Source organism: Hippoglossus stenolepis, chromosome 2, assembly GCF_022539355.2.
Source record: "Hippoglossus stenolepis isolate QCI-W04-F060 chromosome 2, HSTE1.2, whole genome shotgun sequence".
NCBI lineage: Eukaryota > Metazoa > Chordata > Actinopteri > Pleuronectiformes > Pleuronectidae > Hippoglossus > Hippoglossus stenolepis.
The window spans coordinates 21,272,676-21,299,607 of NC_061484.1; the positions used below are offsets into that span (position 1 = coordinate 21,272,676).

The 26,932-nt window shown below is 40.8% G+C and overlaps 1 protein-coding gene across 11 annotated transcripts in view; it reads right to left on the reverse strand.

Annotated features, from left to right (window-relative positions):
* Positions 1-26,932, reverse strand: part of gab1 (GRB2-associated binding protein 1) — a 50,391-nt gene that overhangs the window by 19,749 nt on the left and 3,710 nt on the right. The window contains exon 1 of one of the 11 annotated variants that reach the window (XM_035168639.2): positions 15,810-19,301. The exons of 7 other annotated variants lie outside the window; for them this stretch is intronic. The gene's annotated coding sequence lies outside the window, so the exon portion shown is untranslated. Of the gene's footprint in view, positions 1-1,279; positions 1,552-9,552; positions 11,665-11,714; positions 15,740-15,809; positions 19,302-26,932 lie in introns of those variants that run through there. 3 more of the 11 variants (XM_035168629.2, XM_035168648.2, XM_035168623.2) reach the window with 3 other exon arrangements.

Here is a 26,932-nt window from a genome sequence, read left to right on the forward strand (position 1 = left end):
AGTCTTTGTTTGACTATGCAGGATACAAACAAGTCAATGAAAGGATCCAGACTATGCCATTATAAGTAGTAAATTATTCATTTAATGAATTTTATTAAAATGTCAGTAGTAAAAGTGTTTGTTTATGCTGTATGCTAATATTATTGACATGACTTGACTTAACATGCATGACCAAACATCTTGGTCACTGAACTACAAGCAGTTCACAAACACACACACAAACATACACATAAACACACAAGCAATGACCTTAGATCAGATAAGATGGTCGGTTCTGTTGGTTCTCAGCTTTCTGAATGCAATATCCAGCAGCAAAGTAGAGTGATTCTTAGATTATTATTGAATTATTCTATACACATCAGAAAATTCCCCTTAAAGGAGGGCACAGAATGTGAACAGACAAGGTATACCGTATATATATATCTTTCATTTAAACAAACCTTAATCTCATTTTTAAGCAGTGGTTTGCGATTCCACAAGAGATTCTGCACCTGCTGCTACATTAGCATGGTTACACTACTAGCTCGAGGATGACAAGCTGTGTAGTAGCTGGAACATCTCTCCACCATCTGTGGGCAGTCACATTCACACAGATTTCCTCGTGCACATTTGCTCTGTTTTCTGCCACTGATTTGTTCCCAACACTCAGCACCAGACACTTGCATAAAAACAAGCATTTATATAGTAAAAAGCTAATGAAAACACTGTTCAAATAAGAGATGAAATCCTAATATGTAGGCGCCATCATACCTACGAATTTAGTCTCAACTACATTTATACACACACAAGATGCAAGGTAAGCGGGAGAAATCAGAACACAATTGGAGAGCACATTTACACACACTACATCTACCCTGTTACATTGACACCCAGCTGTAGTCAGTTAACAGATTACTTTACTACCTCTTACGTATTTTTTAAGATACTATTGTTTTTTACCATGAAAAAAACGGCATGCATCCATGCTTTTATGAAAGACCAGGCCAAGAAATCTTCTCTAAACTACAATACTTAAACTAGGTTACTAGTTTACATGGCCTTACAAGACCCTGCATCACTGAGAATGATTAGGCTGACAGAAAAAACATCAACAACACCAATGTCCATCAAAACAGCCTTACTCAAAAGCTTTTCCACACATTGTTGTTTTAAGTGCATGTAAAAACATTTGATATCAACATGACGGATATCAAACACACCAGAGTACTTTCAAACCCATGCCACATACACACATTTGGCCAGTATGACAACATGATCTTTGCCACACACCAGTACATACCTCCTGCCAAGGCTTACAGAGAAGACGATGTCACCTCTGGTCCTGCTTTTACTATCAAATAATCCATTGTAGCCAGCGTGGAATAGAAGGTTAACCCTAAAAAGTCAACGCCAGATAGCAGTGTCAACAACTGGCAGATAAAGATGCATCCATTTCTGCTTTCCTTAATACACCAACAGATTTGGAGCCGCTTATCTTATCCAACAATCAAAGCCCACTTCAGTTTGTGGGAGTCTAGTGTTCACTGCCCCACAGTTAGGAATGGGACGGCATGGGACGATACTGGACTGGGTTGGGGAGGGCTCCTCTGGCATGGCAGCTGTCCCCGCCAACCCCTTTCTCTCCCCCTCCCCCCACTTCCTGGTGTCCCAGTGTCTTCTGATAGGGTCAGACACAGGAAGGGACCCAATATTCGCCCGTGGGGGACGGACAGAGATGGTATTGAGGGTCTGACTGAGATTATGATAGGGGAAGGGGAGGGTGGGAGGTTTGGGACAAGATGCCAACTGAGTGGAGTCACACTGCCGTCAGAGGCCTCGAGATCCAACATCACTGGATCATGACAAAGGCTAAAGGTCTTATCCAACTCAACCAGGAACAAAAGGTCTCATCCTACTCAGCCAAAGGCAAAAGGTCCCATCCAACGCTCAACATGAAAGAGAATACATGTAGTAAAAAAGTTAGTAACATTAAGTGTCAAACTATTTCTTTTAGACTGGAATCAACAGAAACAGTATTCCAAAAGTCAAAGTCTGTGCACCCTTTAGTCCTTTATTGTTATTTCTGTTGTGCCACTAATCATTCTTTTTGGTAATCATTTATCAACGGCTTTGCTTTGTCTATGGACAAAAGCCACGAAAGTACAGTCACGAGCTCAAAACAAAGCCCAAACTCAGACGATGCAGGAAACCTGTCCGCAATATTAACATGTGACAACGAATCATGAGGATGGAAAGAGATAACGTTCGAAAAGACATGGCACCGAGGTCAAGGAATAACAAGAAATTAATTGTATTGTAATCTTTGTCATGAAATTACCTCTATCAGCACATGAGATTTTGGTCTTATCAAACAGCCCCATAACGATGTGTTAATATGCCTCGGCATTCAAATATCAGACATTAGAAAAGTCCTGCTTGGCACTACATCATCACTAAAATATACAGTATACTGGCGGAAGTAAAGAAATGAAAGAAACAATATGGAATCACACTTTGAATAAAAATGACAGTGAGATTTGACCAAGCATACAATGGAATAGGCTCCATGTTTTGGTATGCAGCTGATAAGACACCACATCAGCCTCCTACAACAGGAATTAGTCTAATTCATTCGTTAAATACATGAAACTAGTTGCAAGTGAAGCATCCTGCCAATGCCACCACTTAAGCTCCGCCTACTCCAGTTTTATTGCGCTTAAAAGGCTAATTGTGCTCCATGGTTTAGATAGCTTAATGCAGCTTAAAAAGCCTTTAAGTGCTCTAATTGCTAATGTGAATTTGCTCTCATCACAGGCTGTTAAACTGCATAATTAAACTCCTCCTCTATATCTCTAATGGTAAATGGTACAGAGACATAGGGGGTTATGTATTCCTGCAGCAGCAGCAGTTGGGAAATCACACAAGACTGTCTCATCAGGACATGGTATTGGACAATATGTGAATAGTGGCATTAGAGATTTTTAAACACTAATGCAGCAGCAAACAAATATGTCCTATGTAAAGATATAGTGGGGTGAGTTCGGTCCAGACCTGGCCCTTTGTTGCATGTTTTCCCTTCTCTCCCCATTTCATACGTATGTTGTCCTTTCAATTAAGACAGATGATTCTTTCAGTGTTCATCATTCAGTAGGTTTCTAGTGGGAGTTGAATTGCAGCCGTTTCCTGTTGAAAACCATCGTGTCTCTCACTCTCTTGAGCAGATACAGGACATCGGAAGAGGCTGCTTTTGAATGTTCAAGTATTTTCTATTGTGTCATGGCTTGACTAAGTGAGAAATTACACATATCAGCCACAAGATTAAAACATTTTAAATGCTGAGGGGGATGAGTGATAAATCTCAGATATTTAGTTTTATGGATTTTACCTGTGTCAATAAACTACATTAGATTTCTGTTTATATTATCAGCTGGGCTCTCTCCAGCTCAGTTACGTGCTAGCGTTAGCTTAGCTCACACACTCTGGATGCAGAGTTAGCACTAAGCAGCATGCGAGTGGCCGGGCCATCTGTCCTATCTGAGTGGGATGTGGGTAAATGACCTGCAACCCAGCTGCACTGACTCATCCTGACTAGGACAGCTTCTCTGTTTGTTCCTCAGAAAAACACAGCGATGGGGACGGAGCGAGGGAGCGACGGGGCGCAGGATGAGCACAGGGTGAAGACGGGGGAGAGAAGGTCAAGATTTTTGGTGATAACAGAACAAATTAGTATGTGCTATCATTGCATCTGCCAGAAATCCACACCAGACATGGCCACGCAGAAACCAGACCACCTTTTGTGGACAGTGGATATGACAAGAAGAAAAAAAATACTCGCACAGTGTATCTCACACAAGCAGGATATTAAACACACAATAGATTCCAGAGTTCCAGTATTGATCTGTTTACTTTGCAGGGCAGTCTCATTAGAGGGAATGAGGTCACATTGAGGGAGGTGAGAAAAATGTAAATAAATCAGGTGTTATCTTACTCAGCTTCCATGTGGAAGAGCATACATGAATTTCATTACTTACCGCTATATTAGAAAATATTTCCCTTTTATTTGATTTCCTGTAATAGCTCCTTAATAAATACTAGTTTTCTAATGACAATATCTAGGAAGAATCTGGAAACATCCCATGATTCAGGAAGAGTCAATGAAAGGTTACACTAAAGCAACACCAAAACAGTAACAGTAATTTTTTGTTTAAAATCATGAATGACACGACTACATCACTATATCTCTTCCTTTGCACTGTCAGATTCTAGCAATCATGTGTCATGGAGGGACATACTGTGGGTGTTTGGAGAAACAAAAATAGGGAGTGAATTTCAGAGAGTGCATTTGACATTTTCAGCTATTTGGGCAAATATTTGGAATATCAAATGGCTGCATCTGCTGACGCAGAAACGCAACGAACCTACAAAACAATTCCATGACACTGCAGTCTGACACAAATGCATTAAACAAATATGCAATCTTGCCGACCACAGTGCTTCCCTAAGCCTCACTATCAGGGCCCTACGACTGCGCTGAACAAAGACTGTTCTAAGAGAGAAGTGTCGAGCGCGTCAGAGGTTTTGGCGCTCTTGGCCTTGGTGACGAGGTCTGCAGAAAGAGAAGGAGAGGAGGGACAAAAGCTCCTCTATGCTGAGTGCCGCAAATTGTATAAATCAATCTTTGTTAGCGAGACATGACTGGGATTCTTGCTAAACAGCTATTTTTACTTCCTTGAGCACCAGCGAGGGCAGTTAACGTACAAGTAAGAGTGCGTGTCCTTCGGCTAAGTGAGTGTTCAGCGAGCGTCATCAGCCCTCCGCCTGCTGGAAGGACAAGGGACTTCCATGAAAGATGTGCATGCATGGGGTCCAGCATCGTACACTGTGGTTAATAGTCAGCCAAATTCTACCACCACTCTCTGACTCTGAGGTAAACACTCTTGATTTGTACTGGTGAGATCACCGTCATGTTGTTTGATAAATTCACTGCACGCTCGACCTGACATGAACTATGGCTGGCACAACAGCTGGTAAGCACAAAGGACAAAGTAAATAAGTGTCTGAATACCAGTTCCTCAATAAACTACACCAGCTTTCACCTTAGAAAGATTCCAGGTGTATCCGTGTTTACTTGAGAGAGAGAGAGAGAGAGAGAGAGAGAGAGAGAGAGAGAGAGAGAGATATTCTATGGGCAGCACTTTTTTCTATGAGGGGCAAGGACACTTCGGCGTGCAGTTAGGGAAGACTGGGATCGAGCCGCCAACCTTCTGGTTGGAGGACGACCGCTCTACCCCACAGCCACAGCCGTTTGTGTTATCAATTAGGCGTCTACAGGATTGCTGTACAAATTGTATTGCACTTGTACAGTGACAGTAAAAATGAATGAATCTATTAATATAATCTATTAATATGAATTAATACGAATTCAGTCTGTTTTAGACATAATGCAGAGTGGACTATATTTAGCTTAAAGCAATACAATCATCACGTTACATCTCATTTAGAGTTAAAGTAAACAAACATCCAGTGTCACAACCTTGTAACGGTATCTTTTAACTAATGATGCCTGTGCCATGATCCCACAAACTCCTTCTTAGAAACAAGCAACTGACATTTGCAGCTTAATGTTTTTTCTACTTCTCATGCATTGCATAAAGACTAACCGTCATCACCGAAACTGAGAGTGCACCATAAGGAACAATTATAATTTTAAAAATGACAAATATCACCTTTAAATCTTACGTACGATGATGAATACTTTGTATATCAGTGAATAACAGTGAGCCTACCTTCCAAGCTTGTAGCAGTTAAGTGCTGTTATGAGAGAACAAGCATGTTGTTGTTGTTGTTTATAGTTTTTGCGCCTAAGTTGTGACGTTATCATGTTGCTGTGTGTGTGTGTGTGTGTGTGTGTGTGTGTGTGTGTGTGTGTGTGTGTGTGTGTGTGTGTGTGTGTGTGTGTGTGTGTGTGTGTGTGTGAGGGTCGGCAGTTTGAGATCGCTCCCTCCCCTGACTTCCTGTTCTATGTAATCAGGTTGTCCCAGACCCTCTTAACTGCCACGGCTAAATCAGAGGGGGAGGGACAACGAGAGACCAGAGGGTTTGTGTTTAGTTTACAGAAATGTAGTGGGAGTGCACCCCGACATATTCAACAATTATTACTATTACTATTACCAATTATTCCATCTTTGTAACAGTCTGGCTCTTTTTTATAATCATGACTATCAGTTATTATTCAAATCAATATCCTATTCTAATTTTACCCAATTAAACAAATTAAACATTTGATTGAAAGTAAAATTGAAGATAAACAACCTGTCTCTTTAGTTCTATTGATTTAGACTGATCTTTCACCGTGTTATATCCTAACCAACATTAAAGACATCACATTAAGCAAGTCAAGATGGCTTTAAAACCGGCCTTTTCTCACCTTTCATGTTCCTTTTCCTAATTGAATGAAGCCCAAAGCCCTGTCCCCAGATTACAGCAATGAAATATCCATGTCTTCATTTACATTCAGCTCAAGCTCATAATTATGGACAAATCACTTTCTTTGCATCTCTCTTTCTGGTGTTGCATCTAAAGGCTCCATCCTCTTCCCTGGATGTGAGCCTCCCTCTGCTTCCTGTGGAGACTTTACGATTCTGTTTCCCATCTGCACTCTCAATAGAAACGAGGTCAGAGATGCCACAGCATGGACAGCTTCCTCTACACGGCCGCTTCACAAAAGGTCTCCCTTGGCAGAGCAGTGACCCCAAACACTAATTCTGCAAAGATACCCTGTCTAAGTCAGGAAATATAAGAAGTGTGCCGAGTGCATAAACCCAGATTTTAACCCAATATTGAGGTCCTGCAATTTCTATTCTGCTTTAGAGTCCAGGTTGCAAGTACTCAAACGTTTTTACTAACTTAACAAATGCATTTTGGAGGAATTAATGTGCATTTCATCAAGTTGTGATGTAATATGTATGTTGAACTACTTCTACCTCAACAGGGCTGCAGATAGGAAATAATTATAGAAAAACAACAAGGAAAATCCGAGATGATTTGATGATTTTGTCCACCACTCAATTCCTCAGACATGTCTTTACCACACCTAGGAAACAGTGAAGGATAATAATGAAAAGTTAAAGTGTGTCATACTGTATGATATGAGCAAAATCTCACGTATCAAAATAGATAATTGCATATAATATATACCATGATATGGCACATTATCTGTAAATTTTAACCTGTGAGGTAATATATTTGCAGGTGTAAGTTACAACAGCAGCTTTTATCTCCCATCTCTGAGATTTGTTGTGATAAGGTGCATCAAGGACAGAAGCCTGTTGCAACATCAGACTGTGGTTTGTTTTGAGAACTCGACTGTGCTTTGGCTCTCATCCACAGACTCTCTGTGTGTGTGTCTGTGTGTTGTTTGACATAATTCTTGCATAAGTGGTAAAATAGGTTAGTGGTGTTATTAGTTTGTTGTGGGGACACAGTCTGTTGCATAAGTACATTTTTATGGACTTTCAAAACACCACCATGCCACTGAAGAAGCTCCTTGTTTTGTCTTGGCTGTCCTCCGGTTTGGAATTATCTACTTTCATATAATTTACCTGCTTGCATCAGTGCCATGCGGAAGAATATCCAAAAGACAAAAAGGTATTGCCGTTGACAGCAAAATAAACGCTTCGTTTCGCACAGTCATGTAATACTGTCTTCATACAAACAACCGACAAAGATTATCCACCAAAATAAACCATTTAGTAGGAAATAATATAATAAAAGTATGCTTTCCTAGCACCCATAATAGGAGGGAGGCCAAAGAAAGCAGAGGAAATTAACAAGGAGAAATAGAGTGAGAACAGTGTTAAAGATAGGACCACCCAGACAAACAGACTGAAGTAAGAGCAACATTAGCTTATCTGTGCCTGTGTGTGTGTCCTATTGAACACTTGCACGTCCATCCCAAGAACACCCACAACAACCCAAGAAATTAACTCCCGGGTGTCTCTGAACTTATCAATTATCATTCACATCCACAGCACAGCGCTGCTCCCATGTGAGAGTCAACCTCTTCATTTCATTCCCTCTCCGAGAGAAAAACAAGAACAAAAGCTTTGTTGCACTGAAACATCACATCCTTGCTTTGTGTGCGTCCAACCCATCTTCCCACACAGGTCAGAGACACAACAGTGAGGATCTCAAGTCTTGATTCTTCCACAAGAACCAAAGCTAAAATCCAGAAATCCTCAGAAACAAGACATCAATTTTTGATCATCTGCAAACACTTGGACTGCAGCTAACCCTGCATTAACACAACAAGGCCTCACAAACGACATATGCTCCTAATAACCCATATTCTAGTTTATGTTTTGTATTAAATACCACATGACAGATTATCACAAGGGGCATTTTCACACCCGAAAGTGCAGACTTTTATTTTGAGAACATATACTGTATATATATTTATATCCTTTTTTTACCATATTAAATGAGGTAAAACGGCAGTTTGAAAATGCTGTAGCTGATTATGGACACATTAGATTTTTTATCTTTCATTTAGACTTCAGAGTTGTGAACCTCAATTTAAGAATTTTCTCAAGATATAATTATATAAAATTATCATAAATAATAATCATGTATTATTACAGAACCAGATAGCAAATAATAATTATATAATATTGTTATAATGAGGATCTGTAAAGAAACTGGCGCAGCAATGTGAGCCTGCACCAGCCTCTGTACAGGCAACAAGGCCAAATAAGTTGGCTCCATACCAACAACACAGAACAGTTGTTTTATGCAGCTGGGTTTACGGTGGAGGTAACATTTGTGCATTCCTACTTTGCCAGAAATAAACTGGTGAACCGACATCTGTTGTGTAATGTAAAGACAGTGTGTATGTGTGTGTACAAGTTATAGCTCAGTTTATGTTGAATCATCAGATCAACACCAAGTTTCAGCAGCTGCGTCTACATAAGGAGCTCCTCCTGTGAGTGCATCACTTAGACATCATCCGATATATATATATATATATATATATGTGCGCTCATCATCGGTGTATCGATCCATAAGGAGCAGCTACTCTACGATCAAAACAAGCAAGTTCCCTCCTTTCATCAGCCACACAAACCATCGCTCCCACAGTCGCTGCGCTTTCATGTGCAGCTGTGAAATTCTCACCCAGCCAGGCGCCACCTGACCCTGGCCCTAACAATCTACGGTAACTGTCCAAAGAACACAGACCCTGGTAGTCATACTGCTATCTTTGCAAACAGTGCACACAAAGACCAACATTCAAATGAAAGCACGTCTGAAGGCCGAACAGGTGTTCTTAATTCTCGGTCTGCAGCAGGTGACCTACAACAACAAGACAATGTCACGGTTCTTCAAACTATTTTACGTCTCAAACAAAATAATCAGGCTGAAAACAGAAAAACCACAACCTCCCTGACAGTAGGTCTAAGTTACAGAAGCAGGAGCTGGAAGTACTTAATGATGTTTAAACTAGAAATATGAGCAGACTTCAGCTTTTTCCACAAAACTTTGATGAAAACTATCTGCAGAGGAAATAATGGTGCTTACCAATGTGTGCAACGGCAGGTATTACATTCTCTCAGGTCTTGTTGGAGACGTATTCTCAACCAAATGTGTGGTTCCTCGGACCTATTCCTGACAGTCCAGAACCATGGTCCTGCTGTTAGTCCATTGGCTTAAACAACCGTGCAACTGTGCAACTGCTGTCGTAGCTGCACTGACTCTTTCTCGTTGGGCGGGGACAGGAACTCTCAGTGAAGTAATGATTCCATATCATTCATTAGAGTATCCACAGATAGAGGGAGGAGACAGAGAGAGAGAAGGTGGGGAAGATGTAAGAGAAGAGAGCCTGAGGAAGTGAAGAAGGGATGAAGTAGTTCTGTGCTGCGATTGTCTTGTTATACAACAAGAACGGTTCAATTAAATTTCTGTCAACACCTCCCCAGCCTCTCTTCACAGTGTTCAGGCTTACACTGTGCTCACGGGGTAAAGCATTAACTCAGAGGGAGCAGGTTTAAACATTAACGCAGCTTCACATCATGTATGACTGAGGGAGCACAGAAGTGTCAGTAGTTGCGTTTAATAAAAGGAAACTGTTGAGCACTCGCAGTATTCGCCTTTTCATCAAAACTAAACCCACTACCTCTGACTGTGTTTTCCAGGAAACATGGGGCTTTGTGAAACAGAGAAAAAGAGAGAAAAAACACACACAAGGCAAAAAAACATCCCTTAGTGGAAGTTTCCACTTTGTTAGCGCTTTTTATCTTCCTGGTCATCTGTTCCCCAAACACACTCTGAGCAAAAAGATTTCCTGTTTTGCCTCCTTTTGTCACTGTGGTCGCATTTGGGGGTTTGTCAGATGCTAACTTTAGAATCGCTTCTATATTAACGTCTTACTTTGGCTAATGTCTCACAGTTTGTCCAGAAAACAATGCACCTGGATAGTGATGGTCTCGTCTTTCCTATGCTGCACTAAAACACTTAACATCTTTGCTTTGAGAGGAGAAAGCAGAGAAGGAATCACAGCTGCACCATGAAAACTCAATAACCCAAGTTGATGATTTGCTCACATTATACAGCAGGTGGGTTTTTTTGCAAAATGTTTGACCTCCGTTGCAGGAACAAATCCCTGTTTTGAACCTCTTGGTCTGGTCTGGTCTAAAATAATACTAATGCATGTATACAGTTTGCGTATAGCAGCATTATTCTGGTTCCACTAAAACAACAATCACACACGTCCTTGTTTGCAGCCATCAACCCGTAAACTGTAATAGCATGGAAATCAGTTTTTTCTGAATGAGTGACCAACCCAGAGATAAAAGTAAAAGTTTACAATGATGACAGTTTTTAACTGTTTGTACTGAGCTACTTATTATGCACAGAAAAATAGCTGCAGACAAGCTGGTAAACTGCTTCAGTTGTGTTTAAACATAACATGCATCTCCACGCTGTCAGGTGACAGAACTATACAATAACCACTAAAATAACTAACCATCAGAACAAAGTGGCACCTTATTGCAGAGAAACGATTTCTAGAGAAGATGTAAATATTCTAAGAGAATGAAGTTTGTTTACTATCAGTTTGCTGTGTCAAGATTTCTGGTAGGAATACAACACAAACACACAAGAGCTGTCAGTGCTCTCGCTGGAAGTGGTCGCACACTCATGATGGCTATTTCCTTGCAAGGGCAACGCTGTCTTATTTTTAATGGGACTTAATTCAGAAAAAACAAACTGTACTCAACAACAATATCTCGTTGAGTCACTCCTCGAAACACACTGCCTGATCTTCATTTAGTGCACGTAATCACATGCTCCTTAATAAACATACACTCCTTTGTAAGTATGCAATCAATTTTAAATTGTCAGCAATTTCTATACAATTCACTAAAGGATTTATTGTGCTTTAATTGCTGTGCAATTATTGACGCTCTTGACGAGCCTATTCCCAAAACAACCCCACGATCAAGGTGGCTTTCTGGTTACGTAAGAGTCATGAATCTTCCATCCACACTTTTGCACAAAATATTTCCCATGCTAATGTTGGCAGAATAATCGTTTGATAGTTTACTCCAGCTCTGACCTTCTGCTGCGAGTCACAAAACTAATTAATTGGTTGAAACGGTATTCAAATCATCAAAATAAAAAACGGAAAAAGCTGAGAATAACAAGGTCAGTGGTTATTAAAAACACAAGTCATATCTCTGTACCTGGTTCTGAAGAGTCCAAGCTTTGCCCGGAGCAAAATGTTTTGAGGGAAGCGAGGTAAGCCAGCTGCTGACCAGCCACTGTTGTCGAGCGAGTATGGCCACTTTTCCTGCCTACACTGCTGACTTCCCTCCCCTCCTCTTACTCCGTAAAGTCTGCAACACCCTGCTCCAATAACCCCTGACCCACAGGAAGTAGACACAATGGACTGAAAATAACATACCACCTCCCCTGGCAACAACTGCCCACCCCAACACCCATTTCACGCCGCTTCTTCAGTGCAGCACACCTACAACATGCTGGCTGCAGATAGGTGGGTAGAACCCAAAAATATCAACATTGCAGTGCTCAACATTCTGTGCCCACATGCCAAAAAGTGCACCGTGAATTTTCCAGAGTGGTGTTTGATTCACTCCTGCACATGCGTCAGTCAGTACAAACAGGTCAGTCTACAATAATCCAGACTCCATATAGGAGGTATTTTCTACATGTGAAGTCCTGATAAGAGCTTGCAGTGGCACAGCCTTGCATGTCTCAGTGAAGCACAGGATTTCACACCACAGCAGGTTGTGGGTTGAGCGGCAGACTCGTAACAGTCCTGCTTCTTCCTGCAGGGGGACCACTACATGGTGAGATGGATGACTTCTTGAAATCCTGACCCCAAAAGCATCTGTGGTTGAGTGTGTGGACGTACGCGTGTTTATTTATGTGAGTGTTTGGCTTATTTACTTCATATTAACTTTCTTTAAAAGAAAGTGAAGCTTATAGTTTTTGTATTTAAGGTTTATTTGATTTAACACAATTGAGGATTAACCCCCCCCCCCCAAAAAAAGAGATGATACTAGGTACCATGTTAACTCGTTTAGTCCACTCTGTGTGTGCGTCTAACCTAATCCTTATCCATGCAGTGAGCAGCAGCAGTCTAATCCAATGAGACCAATGAAAATTATTCCAAATCACATTTAGCGGCCAGTGAGAGGTTGCCTTCGACATGATCTAATTAGCCCCTCTCCTGCTAGAGTCCGTCCAGGAGGAAATGCAGAGATAAGGAAATGGACTCTGATACACACTTGTGTGTCGGCAGTGGTGTTGCTTTCAAAGACGTGGTGCCTGGTTACTCAGCAGAACAGAAGATAAAACAAGGTTCAAGTGAAGTTACATTACCAGTTATTCTAGTAAATGAATATTTCAAGCCATTTCATTATTAGGGGAATAAGTGAACGGTGAATTTGCATATTAGAAACACAACATGTTGATTGTTAGTGGGTGAATTAACCGTGTTAGTGTCCTGTTCTATGAGCTGAGCTGTCGAGCATGCCTTGGCTTGTTCCTCAGCCGACTTAATATGACACACCTCCTTTTTCAACCAGTCCCCTGAAACTGGTACACACCTCCACTCTCTATTGTCACATTCAGATGATACTGCTTCACGTTCAGTTGAAAGGGAATGTGCGTGGTGTGAACACATACCTGAGAGGTTGTGTGCTGCGTGTGCGTTCATGTGATTTCCATACAGTGATTCATGTTTAGCGTAGAATGTGTGGAATCCTTCCCACAGATGCAGGCAGCAATGGTGACAACGCAATATCTTTTTTCCAACTAAACTATTATGCAAATGACAAAACCACGTCAGTTTTTTTTTCCCTTTTAAATTACCCTTCTCTTTTGCTGCGTGTCGGCCTCTGTGGGTGTGTGTGTGCATGCCTGTAGATTTGTTCTAAAAGCCTGAAGTCATTCGTACTCAGCTCCCCTGCACTCACATATTTTCTCTAATGCATGCACCTGCAAAGAGGCCAAATGGCAGGTTCTGACCCCACTGTTAACACCATATTTATCCATTAACTGCTTTTCAAGATACATGTATATTCAAATAAACTGCTCTGATCTCATCCCTCTGATTTGACCTTAGGAGACTCAAAACAAAACTAAAAGCAGCCTTCCTTCATGATGACGAGGAGAACAACGTGCAGTTAACAGTTTGATGGAGAGAAGAAAATTCAATACACAAATACTAAAGCAACCTCATATTTTCTTGATTGATAGCACAAGTCTGAGTCTGTACACCCTGCGAATGATAAGAGTTGCATACATAAAGCTACCCTATAAATCTGAGTCTGAATAAGAATAATTTAAATATATTAGTTGTTTGTGAGAGGAGATAGGCAAAGCCAAAATAATAGCCAGCCAAAATTTGCTGTATTGCTTAAGTATCTTTGCCACTTTCTTGTAATTCATTGTTATCGCTCCTCAAGCATGTTGTAAAGCCCATGTTGGCTTGTGGTGGCAGGAGCAAAATCCAGGTCACCAATCAATACCTTTTACCCTGCAGAGTAGGAAACAACATTAAGCTTATAGGACACAGAGAAACAGAGGTTGTGCATCTACTGTTACCAACACGGAACAGGTTCTGTTCCGGTTCTCACACCCACTATGAAATAAAATAAAATACAACAGTATTCCCTAATTCGGTTACCAAAAGGAACCAAGGCTTTTCCAATGTGAACAGTGACAGTGAACTAACATATTCTAATCTTTGGCCAGAGGATGAAGAAGACAAGGAGGAAGAAAACAAGTAAGAAATACTTGATAAAAAATGCTACTAACTAATACAGTATCTGTACTGGAGTGCTGCATAACAATAGTTTCCCGAGTTTCAAGAACCAAAGTTTATTTGGTGGAAAAAGGGGTAAATGTTCGCTCGCTTAAACCTTCTGGTCCAGTTTTGGTAAAATTCATACATTTATAAATTGCAGTAAAAGAGATCGTTTCCGTTTCATTTCGGGATCTTTATAACCATTTTACTGCCTATCCAGACACTAAATAACTGCCAATGACCTAATTCATTTCTTGGCAAAAATGACATCAGCCACTTATTGACGGAACAATTGTTTGACTGTCTTACGTTTAACTGCTCATCTAAAAGAAACATACTGACAGAAAGACACAGTTACTCCCTGACTAATGCACTAACACCACAATTACTATGGCTCCTTTATACAGTATATAGCCAATGGGAATCTTGTCTGAAAAAGATTCCCAGACTCAATGTACTTAATTACCCTTGTTCATACAGTGCCCTATTCAATCTGCATACTCTGAGGACGGTTTGTGAATGCAGTTGGCAGCCGACTCTCAGGCATGAGAACCAAAGCTGTGCTGGAGATAAAGACCGGCTCATCTGACTTCAGGATACGCAACTCCCCAAAACTCAAGTTGGTCACATTCCCACAGTATCTCCCCGTTGTTCGGTCCAACAGTTCTAATGCCTTTTTCAGATAAGCAGGAGGTTAAAAACGTTGCACACTTTGCTCCGCCACAACCTTGACAGTTACATGACATTCTTTCTTTCGATTACGTGCTGCCTATCGTCTCCCGTTTTTGATCCTATCTGCGTCTGCTGCCATCGCCAATCTGAGCTCTCGCACAAAGTCACATGCACTTGTCAAAGCTGCATCGTTAGAATTCAACACATTCCTTTGGCATGGCAGATTTGGTTCACATGATCACGCTGTTCCTTGACCGCTGACGAGAGTGGCTTAAACAATTCTCCTTTCAGCTTCTATTGGCCTGTGCACAGTGCAATCTGGCGAAATGGGTACATAACAGTTGAGTAAAAAAAAATAGTCACGTTAGAACATGACTGGCATATTGGCATATATACGAAATTGAAGTAATACTAAATTAGGTGCAAAAACATGGCTTATAAGAACTCATTCAAGACTTGACACATATGAAAATTTTCCATTTCAGCACCACTAAGATACAGCTTGTGAAACTACTCATTGTTATTATATGCATTGCAGAAAAATACTAGCACGAGACCAAACTTCTCTTGAAATCTAACCTAAATTGCAAGTGGGTGTATTACATAAAACACCTGTAACCAAAGCTGCTGATCATAAAAAGCTTGTGTTGGAAATTCCCTTTGCAGCTTCCCACAGTGTTGGGTGGTTCATCACAACACAGAAGATTACTATTTACAAACCACAACATTTTCCAACATTATGAATTCAGCTATTTCATTTTACCGGCACATAAATTGACATCTTGTGATATCAATAAATAGTTATTTAATGTGAAGTAATAATATTACCAACCTTGTGCTCTGCTCTGGCACTCCCCTAACCCTTTTAAACAGTAGTTGATTATCCAAAAGCCATGGGTTTAGAGCGGAGACGAAGAGGGTCAAGGTATTCCACAGGTTTCTAACACACACCAAAAACAAGCATGAAAAAAAGAGGAGTGCCAGGGAAAGTTCAGAGAAAAGGCAAGAAAGTAGGTGGACAAGAGGAGTAGGTCCTCCACGCACTCAGCTTCCAGTCAGGCTGAAAACAAATACTCTCTGAGAGCAGGGGTCTCTGGTGCATCCCTGAGTCTCTCTCACTGTGTGCATGATTGTGTGTGTACATGTGTGCAAGTTTAACCACGTCCTCTGGCTTGAGGCCAGGCCAAAGATATCAGGCAGCACCATAGTAACTCTAATGCAATCAGGGACAGTGGCCACAACAGGACCACTGGTGAAAGCAAAGAGCCATCCATCTTTCTCCGTCCACTTCAGTTTGCTCTGCGGACTCTTCTTCTTAGACACACAACATAAGAAACTGATTTAAAAAAACAATTAAAAAGACAAATTAATGAAAATTCAATACAGACGCAATCCATTTTATTGCGGCCCTGTCTGTCTCACAGCAAGTTGGGAAATAACACAGGTCAGTAGCAATATTTCACACGTAGTCTCTAGCCTCCAGGTTGACCCCCCCTCAACACAGCCTGTCCTCAAGATGGGACAAACATGCAAACATATTGGCGCTCACGCAGCACTGAGCCAGGGAAGAGAGGCAAAAACTACCATGACAGCAGTGGGCTATATTAAGGGGCTGCAGACACAGCGGCTAGGGTCAGATCACACAGCACCGCATAACTAGAGTGCCAGCTGCATCTGTGTGGGTGTGTGGGAAATGACAGGTGAACCTTTGGAGTTAAATGTGAACAGACACAGTTGCAGACTTTTCTTCCTTAAACCCTGATCATGCTCATCATCCCACTTTCAAGAAGAGATGATACCATTTGTCCCTTCTTGAAACAGATTCCAATAATTGGCCAATACCAAGTACCAATCCAATACATGGGCATTTAAAAAAAATACTTATATAGCATATTTTTACACCTGCATGCTACTAACCCTTTATGGAAGTAATGATTGTTATTATTGTAAGGCCTGGCTCAGGTTGACCCCTTTGAAAATCAAATACATACACGATTCTTCAAATGCATTGTGACACCATTAGTGTTGTAATTGGCAACAATAGTGCCAAATACTTTAGTACGTAGATTTGTGTACTCACGGATGACCAACCCTGCATTTTCAACTGCATCTGGGGCATTTCTGAAGCTGGAATCTGTATCAGAACAGCTATACTTTCAAGGACCAAACTCCTATGGCTCAGTATGAGCTGGAGCATATGACAAATGCTCCCTGGGAATGTCTCTTTCAATGAGCCTGGAGAATCTGGAAAAAGATAGATCTAAACGTAGCACTCATCCAATCATCTGAATTTATTTGGCATTGTTCATACGATTCTAAAGGCACATAACTTGTAGTTTTGACACAATGGAAAATTGGTTGTGTTCAAATTCACCATATAAAAAGGAGCCAACCGAACAAAGAGATAGTTTTCAAAAGGTCAGAGTCACAAGACGTTTGGCAGCAATAGCTTCTCTTTGTCAGACTAACTTGATCATAAACACCACATTAGTCAAATTTTCCACTCCATGAGTTCTGGCCCCGAGGCACGGTCACACTGATAACATCAAGTCGAAATGTAACTTGTGATGTCAAATTTAACTGCTGATTTAAAATCCTTCACAATACAATAAAGGCCTCACAGATGCAAGCTGTGGTCCACGTGTGAATAAGAAAGGAAACACTAACAAAAGTCCAAACACAGAGCTAGCTGTTGCCTTCGATTGATTGATAGGTGATTGATAGTGATTGATAACACTATAAAACATCGGAACCTCATTTTTAAAGTTGAAAAACTAATTGATTAATCAGGTATTCAATCAACAGGAAGTTAATTGCCAACTATTTAGATAATTGATAGATTGTAAAGTCAATGTAATGCAAAATGCCGAAGCCTCATTGGCTACATCTTCTGTTTTGGTTTCAAATGTTAATATTTCCTGGTTCGCTTATCTATGATTGTAAACTGAAAATCTCCTAGATTTGCAGGTGAAACTAAATGAAACATTTCAAGATGTCACCTTAGACTCTGGGTAACTGCTGTAGGCATGTTTTAACAATTTATTTACATTATATAGAGCTAAATCAAGTAATTAATGATATAATCAGCAAATCAATCAATCAATCAATCTTTTGCTGAATCCTGGGGGCACCCTTTACCTTCTCCCACTTCACTGATCAAAACTTAGAAATCCCTTAAACCTGGAATATATACAGTACGTGGAAAAATATCACCTTCAATATAATCAGTTAGCCAACAAATTGAAACCCCTTCTTTGTGAGACAGTCTGCATTTTATTAAACCTTGATCAATTACAGAAAGTTGTGTATTTTTAATCTCTAAGTGTTTTCAATAAAATCATTATGCTGATTTCCTGGCCACAATATACAATCTAGTATAGACAGACAATGCTTGTGCTTCCTCAAAAGCTACTTGAGGGAGAGGCGGCTTAAAAGCACCAACAGTTCAATCAGCAAACAGGGTTAAAAGGGGTCATTTAACCAAGCGAGTGAGTAAAGTCATTTGTGAATGTGTGCGTATCCTGGAAACTCATCTAAAGGGGTAATAAAGGTCTATGCTGTGAGTTAAGAGGGCCTCCTGTTGGTGAGCAGCAGGTTTTTAAACAGTGAACTGGTCACACAGCTCAGTTCTCACGAGTCCTTCCTCAAACCCACCACCAGGCACCACATGTGGTACTTCGCTGCTGGGGAACAGGTGTGTGTGCCGACTTCTTTGGTGATGGCAGCTACAGTGACAATAAAGCGTAATCTTACACGCAGACTTTTAAAGACAACATACCACATGAATAGGCCTTCAGAGTATACAATTATTCAGCGAGTCTTTGATCACACGTGAGTCACAGTGACAACTTTTGTTTCTGATGGTACACAGACTGGGACGCCTGCAAGTTCAGGTTCACCATCAGTCTCCTTTTCAACCTCCTTTATGAAGGGGGACAATTAGAAGTGGAAGCAACAGAGGCAAAAAAGAGATAAAGATGAGGCTAAGAAAAGAGAAGATTTTGCACACAAAAAAGGAGAAAAATAGGACTATAAAAAGGCACAAAGGATGAAGAGAGAATAAGAGGGACAAAGTGTGGGACCCCTCCTCCTCTCTCTTCACCCACCATCTGGTAGCCATCAGCGCCTCACACAGGAAGGGGCGGCCATGCCTTGCTGGGGCGCCAGGGAGCGGCTCCTCTTCCCTCCCAGTGCTGTAGAAACAACAATCAGCCAGTACATTGCATTGCTGTGCAGTCCAGCCCATCCTAGCCTGAGCCGAGCGGCCAGCAGCACCAGCGGCAGCCCCAGCCCAGGACCAGGCGCTCACACCCCTGCAGACCAGCAAAGAGGAGCACAGAGCAGCCTCACATTCCTGCTGCCTGTTCCTGCCAAGAGGCGCTGTGAGCGGAAAGAGAGAGGGAGCGAACAGAGAGCTGCTCTCACTGGTCGCTGTCTAATGGTGCTGCTCTGAGGAGCACTCCAGTCTTCCTCATCCCATTTGCTTTCTCTTCACTGTCCACAGCAATGACGACAAAGTTATTGATTGCCATTGTGGTATATCCCAGCTTGCACATCACTGCATGCATATTTATAGTCCTACACCATTAGTCTTGAAGAGGTTCCATCTATTTTGCAAGAATTCGGGGAATGCACATTATCATAAATTCAGCCCAACTTCTGTTTATCCTTTTTTTCCCCTCAAACGACACACACACATGAATCTGATGGGAACAGAGACCCCTGCAGCCTGTTTGTCTGGTTAGTGTAGACCATCTTTGGCCATATGTGTTCTCTTACTGTCGTCGTTCTATCTCCACAACAGACCACAAATACACTCTGGAAGTCAAGAGCAGAATTATGACAGATACTACTTTGGCTTTCTGTGTCATTAGCTTAACAGTTGAAAACATGAGAAACGATGTAAAACAAGTCTGTGAGAGTCTTGATTTATTAAAATATCGGAAACTGTATTAATGCACACGAGAGAATCACATGGGTCAATCATAAGAAACAAAAGAGAAAAAACACACATGATGATGTGTACAGTTAGCCTTGCCAAATAGTTTCTGTCATCTGCGTTTAATAATAGCTGCACTTGAAACTGTTCAACTTGGCACAGGGACAAATAGCACAAAAGGATCTTTTTACGACTCAACTGGATTATATTCCAACAAAAAGCATAACTCAGAATCTGCTCCCGAGTTTCAAACAGGAAAACCAAGTCTGCATGAGAACCAGTTCTCGACAGTCACTCCCCGAACTGCTCTGTGGACTTGGCACGCGGGTCAGTAAACAGCTGCACCGGGCAAAGAGAGACACATCTGTTTACAGCAGCTTCACGAAAGCTTTGACCTAACTATATAATTCAACAATATCATTGTGCCATGAAGGCGACAGATTGAGTTTAAGCGATGATGCAATGTAAACATTTAGAGGGAAATGGTGCATAATCAGCACCACCACCCATGAGGTAAACACAACACTGATGCATGGGTCTCAATCACAGACATACTGCACAGCATACTTTTTTAAATCCTGAAAATGTTTGTGGGTTCGTTATAATGAAAAAATAATTCAACCACCAATATAATCCCAGACTGGTGAACTGCAAACAGTTTCTAAATGACTCTTCCCCCAACATGAGCCACTTCAGCTTTCAACTGGAAAGCTATTCCCATACAACGTGCACTTCAACATTTTATGACCCTTGAGTTGATTTCACTTTCTTTAAACACACAAGACCAGAGTTTGAGCTGCAGCAACTATCTTGACAGGAGAACTAACAAGACATCTAAACAATTATTACTCCAACTTTAAGGTCAGCTTCGCAGAGTCTAGTTCACATAAAAAACATGAGATGTGAAAGAAACAGCGAAAGGCTACTTCCACACATATATGTTTCTGTTTAAAACAAAAATTATCTCCATCCAGACAAATATTTTAGTTGTGTGTCAGACATAGTCTATCCATGCTAAACCATCCACGTACACTGTGCATGCATGTGCTGTAAATGCACAATAGCTGCTAGCAAAGACAACAAGGTCAGCAACTCTTTTAATTCGTTATGTTGGATTGTTGTTTGATTTCTACCAGAAAAGGGTCACTTGATAAGGGCATGACGAATCAGGGAAGGACACGTCCTGACTGATAAGACCCAATCAGGAGGCAAACATGGGTGTCTACGTTGTTTCTATAAATCTGAGTTTCTTCTCATCCAGACTACATCACTACACCAGAGTTTTCAACCTAAGCCAGGCCCAGCAATGTTTACAAAACCCTCTGTTTTAAGGCTGTTAAAATATGTGTGGAATTCAGTCGTAAAAATAGCAGAAGTTTAAAAGTTTACATATTACTGTGGATGTAGCCTAAGTGAGTCAAATTTATGACAAACATAGTAGCTGACTTGAGGTTAGTTTAAAACACTTCTGTGGCTTCCAAACTATAATCTCCCCTGATCCGATGCAGACAACCAGAACCTAACAGATCCTACTTGTGCAAATGCATAAAGACATGAGAGAAATGCAACAGTTGATATGCTCAAGATTGGCTGCAAAAACGATGCCAAATATTATCATAAGCAGTCTTTATCACTGAAGGGAGAGACTGTAGGACGTGGCAGCCACATGACAGGAAGAGCAGCAAGACGGTGAACTGGTGACCACATGGTGACAGAGACAGCAGCATACCAATGAGGGGACAAACAGACCAGCGCTGGATTTGTTTGATTCCAAAACACAGCTGGTTGAACCAAAGAGACACAATGCAATGTCCAAAATAGATCTGTTTAGGGGATTTTCTTTTTTTGGAGTGATGATGTTCAAACCTTGAAAAAGTTTTGATTTTTGATAACATGGATATATATATATATATATATATATATATATATATAAACGTTTCACATTTAGACTAAGGCATTTACCCATGTCCCAAAAAATGTTCTCCAATGCTAACATCTAGAGGGTTTGCTCTAACCGGCTGTTTAGTTTCTGTGGTGATGTTTTTCTTTATGATGCAATAACAAGATTTCAGTCTCACTACTACACTCCAGAAACTGGAGACGGACCACAATCATGTTCAAGCCTCTAGTGTATTATTATTAGACAAACACAACAGTTGGGGACAAAAACATGCCCAGGGTTATACAACCAACCCTGCTGATAAAATGATCACTTTGAGGATTAAACAGATCTAAATATCATTAAATATACAGATGTTAAGGATACATTTATTATGTTCTTACTGTCTAACTTTGGCGCCATGGTGGGGACCAGTGTGGCAACGATGAAAGGGATACACCTATGTATAGTGATGATATTCTGTGTCTGGAACAACAGTGGGCTGGTAAGTATAACTATTGTAGTAGCACAGATATTAATATTTAATGCTTATTTGTTTGTAATGGACATTAAATAATTAATGGCACATGCAATCCATTTTCTAGCTGTGGCAGATCACACACCCGTAGTGTGCTCGGACCAAATGCAGTGCTGTGGAGCTGTGTTGTCAGGACATGGTCCAGTAATTTCTCCTTTGTTAGCCTAAGAGGCTAATGCTGCACAAATGCCCCTCTGTTGCATCCCGTTCGGGTTGCTTGTTTGTTTGTTTCTTCAAGCGTGTGTGGAGGGGGGGGGCGGGTCAGCAGAAAGTGAGTGTTTGTTCTCTGTTCCACTTGCTAAGCAGATTTAATGAATCCTCTACTTAATCAAAAAGCTAGGCCTTCGTGTTAGTCTGACTGCGCCGTCACATTTGTTGCGTACATATTTCTCGCCAGCAATCTGCAAATGGCAATTGTTTCCACTGTCATCCTGGTGTAATGGTTGAAAGTCAATGTGGTGTGTACTGTAAATGCATTTTGTCACAGCTGAGAGGACTCAAGATCAGCATGGAGTACGTCCTCAGTCTCCCTTTACAGCCATCAGAGGAGGACCTTCAGGGTTCAATATTTTCCTTCATCCGGTTTACCCTGGAGTGCTGTGCTCCAGCACTGAGGCCCTATTAAGGGCTGGACAAAGTGTACAACAAAATCCTAATCTGTTTCCAGCGGGTACATGCCGGTGGACTACAGGGATTGTAATGGTCCATAAAGCTATGCGCAATGGGAGGAAAGAACTGAAAAGCTCAGCCAAATTAGGGCTGAGCAATATAATCAGAAAATCAGCATCCATGTAATCATACATATTTACCAAAGAGATTATAAACTTTTAAAATAAGGGTCGCAATGGTGTCTGTATATATATAAATATGATAAATATTTTTTAAAGCAATAGTTTGCACTGCATGATCACCGGAATGATTACATTTTACATATACACAACTGCTGAAATAGAAGCATTAGCAGTTGTTGGGTTTCATGCTTCTTTGTAATCAATTAAGATGAAGAGTAAATGTGGGATGAGATTAATGTTGGTATCAATAAAGCAGTTCTCAGACATGTACTCCAGAAAAGGACCGGTCAATGGGCTCCAGACTATATCTGGAGTTTGCCCTTCACATATGAAAAACGCAGGAGGAGATTCTCAGAGTTGTGTTCACAACAGAGAAATCTCTGGAGCGTTCAGTTGAGGGGTGGTGCAGCATGCAGGAGGCTGGACATACATTTTGTTCTGTAGATAACGTGATTTTGGTTAGATTTCGGTTTTTAATTACCAAAAGCTCGTGAATCTTGAATCTTTGCAAGTTGACACCCGTGTCAACATGTACGTGTATCAAACCTCTTTTTCCTGAGATATTTGTTGGGTTTTTTTCAGTTTTGCGTCCGTTGCATGTTAGAAACGTTATCAACGTGGCCCCTCATTCACGGCTATTCCTCCCGATAATCTCCAGCTCTCTTCTCACATGGGCTCATTCTGACATTATCAGCTGTGTTTAATAGAGGGCTAGCAGGAATAACTCTGAGGATTGTCCGAAGCCTCTGGTCATTTGAGTTGTCACATACAGCGGCTCCAGATAATCTGAAAGTTCAGTGCATGTCTAACAGCAACTCAAGTGACAATGGGTCTTTAATAAGCCATGAAATGTTGATGGTGGGTTGACATTTTTGTTGTACACAGTAGAAATATGAGCAATCTGTTTAATTCATCTTTAAAGTAACACATTATCTAGATCTATCTGATATTATGATATGATGAGACTTTATACTCTCACGTGCACACCATCTCTAAAGAGGGTGGTGCGGACCTTGCAACTGCATCTCTACATCTCCTCTGGTCCCTGAGATAATACTCTGCAGATGTTCCAAAGACACCAGGTTTTAAAGCTGTTGCTTTGAAGAAGGTTTTACAAGTAGACCCTGACAGAAACTCACAGATTGAAGGGTAAGAGAAATGAAAGAGGAAAAAGGGGAACCAGATGGAAAATGCACTGTCAATGAAATGAAAAAAACGCAGAGTATACAGTTATGACAAACCCTGGCTGGGAAAATTCCTAACAAAGCAATAATGGTCAGATATTTTCACAATTTCCGTGACTGAGATGTTAATGGCCAGGAAGTGTTGACTATGACTGCAGCAATAAAAAAAAAATTGAATTAAAATGACTTGCACTATTCTCAATCTGTGAGTCAACAAACATCAGGTGACAGTGACCAACATGTGGGCATTTATGAGAATTGCCTCTTCCCACTAACTTCTTTGGTAAAGAACTGAGAGGACAACAATGCAGTGTGAAGCTAATGATGGTTGGGAATGCTCAGACGCAGGCAGGTTGGCTGAACAGCTTTCACCTTTGAGCTCCACCAATCAGTGGCAGAGCCTCAGCGGCAAACTTTGCCCTGAGTGGTTAATCAGGCAAACGGGGGGCCTCCGGCTTCTGATCTACTGCTGCTCAGTCTGGAGGTGGGGATTAAAGTAGAGAATTGACGGTGACGGCATGATCCCATGTAAGTGTACGGTGTTCTATTCTGTTCAGTTTGTTTTGGGGTAATTTATCCAGTCATTGAACCTGCCACCAACTGTTGGCTATAAGAACACCGAGTGCTCCACTTGGTTCAGATCAAATGCTCAAGAGGGTTTTTCTTGTAACTACAAGATTTTTCTTCAGATCAAGCTGAATAAAATAATATTTACTTTAAGCAACTTTTATTTAAAAAAAATAACAGCTTTGCATCTTTCAGTTTAGTGAAGTAAACTAATGCCGGTATGCCGTTACACAGGTAGTGTTTGGAGCTACGTCAACTGCATGTTTGAGGGATATGATATTTTGCACTAACACCATGTGACATGTGTGTCACATGACAATGGGTGAAAACGCTTCACCTCAGTGAACAACTTTGGAAAACTATCAAATGCAGGCATAACTGTCTATTTGGCATTTTGCTTGGCCTAAATCCATTTCACCGGTGACAAGACATCAGCGAGAATCCTTTCCCCAAAGTTAATGCAACACAATTTAGGATATCAAAACCAGGAATATTTTTGATATTCAAAAGGAGCTCATATGAAACTGCTCACGTTTAAAGGGCGAAAAAAACTATCAAAAACCTTGTATCTACACGGTGACTGAATTATCTGCCTTTTGTAGCTTAATAGAATTATTAGATTTAATAAGAGACAACTGCAAGGCAATTCACATGGAAGCCTGAGTTCAAGCAGGGTGAAAATTGAATCATGTGAGGAACAGTTGAACTTTGTAATCTTATTAATTTCGGAGGGTAAATACGATGGAATAGAAGAGTTAGGGCTAGCAGCTTCATTACTAGTGAAGCGATTACTAGTCAAACGATTAGTATCAGTTAAATTCAATTAGCTCTTATCAAACCACTTTATTAATTCCTTTATCAGTCACTCTTTGATAAAATCCTTGGTGGAAAACGTGCTTTAAAGGTTTACTGCTAATTTAGTTTCACTACTTAATCAAGCAGAATTAAGCAAAACTTAAATCTTTCCTGAAAAATACATATTTTAAACAGATGGCTGTCCACGAGAAGAACGTTTTTCAGGCTGCACGATAAATCAGTATTGTTCTGCAAATGCTAGTGCGGCATTACTTACAATAGATGAAGAGGATTTTTGTGTGCATGTGTTGGTAAAAGGGGAAAACTGTGAATACATTTAAATAAAATCTACCCACTCTGACTGCTGGCAAACACACCAGGTTGGTCCTGATCATTTAAAATCAGTGTGATATTTGTGGGAATCAAACTGTAATATCACTGTTTTTAAAACAGACCCACAGTGGGTAATGAGACAAATGAAGAAGAGAAAACATCTGAACAAGCAATAATTAAACTCGTACCTAAGGTTTGGATTGACAGCTGCCGTGGAGAAAAGGGTATTGAAATTGTGGCAGGGGACTGCCGTTGCTTGCCTTTTAAGAAGCAATAGAAAATATATACAGTATTGAGTCTTTTTCCATCAGAGCCTCAACATCTCAGCCTTCTCCTCACTTATAAAAAACAAACTACTATAGTTTTCTATCCCAAAGTGGTCTTGCTATCAGTGGACATTAATGAGAGGCACGTAATTATATGTCACAGGGACATAAAGACAGTAGAACCACAAGATTTTACTATGGCTGATATTCAGAGTAGTAATCACAAATCATTTTAACTTTGCCAACAGGACAGTTTGACGACGCTGTGAAGCAGCGCGGGATCATGGGAGTTGTTTTCACCACCATTGCAGATTCAAATCTACCTGACGAATCATGTTCACGGCAATGAATCATCGTGATCCATTACGAGTGACCAATACAAACAGTGGAACTGCTCCTATGCAGACGATCTCAGATACGCAAGTTTCTAACTGTACAATTGTTTTGGTTAATTCACCAAGTGAGGAAATGAAAAAAGACCCAGTAGCCCCCAGAATATTGAAATACCAACACAATTCCTCCATTCAGCCCTTAAACTTTCCCACTAATCCTTCTCAGCTTAAAACCACAATGTCTGTCTGTTTTGGGCACCGACTCAAACAGCTGGTGGTGAGTTGCCAGATACTGTAGGTAAGTTTTGAACAATTTGTCATCTGCCAAAAA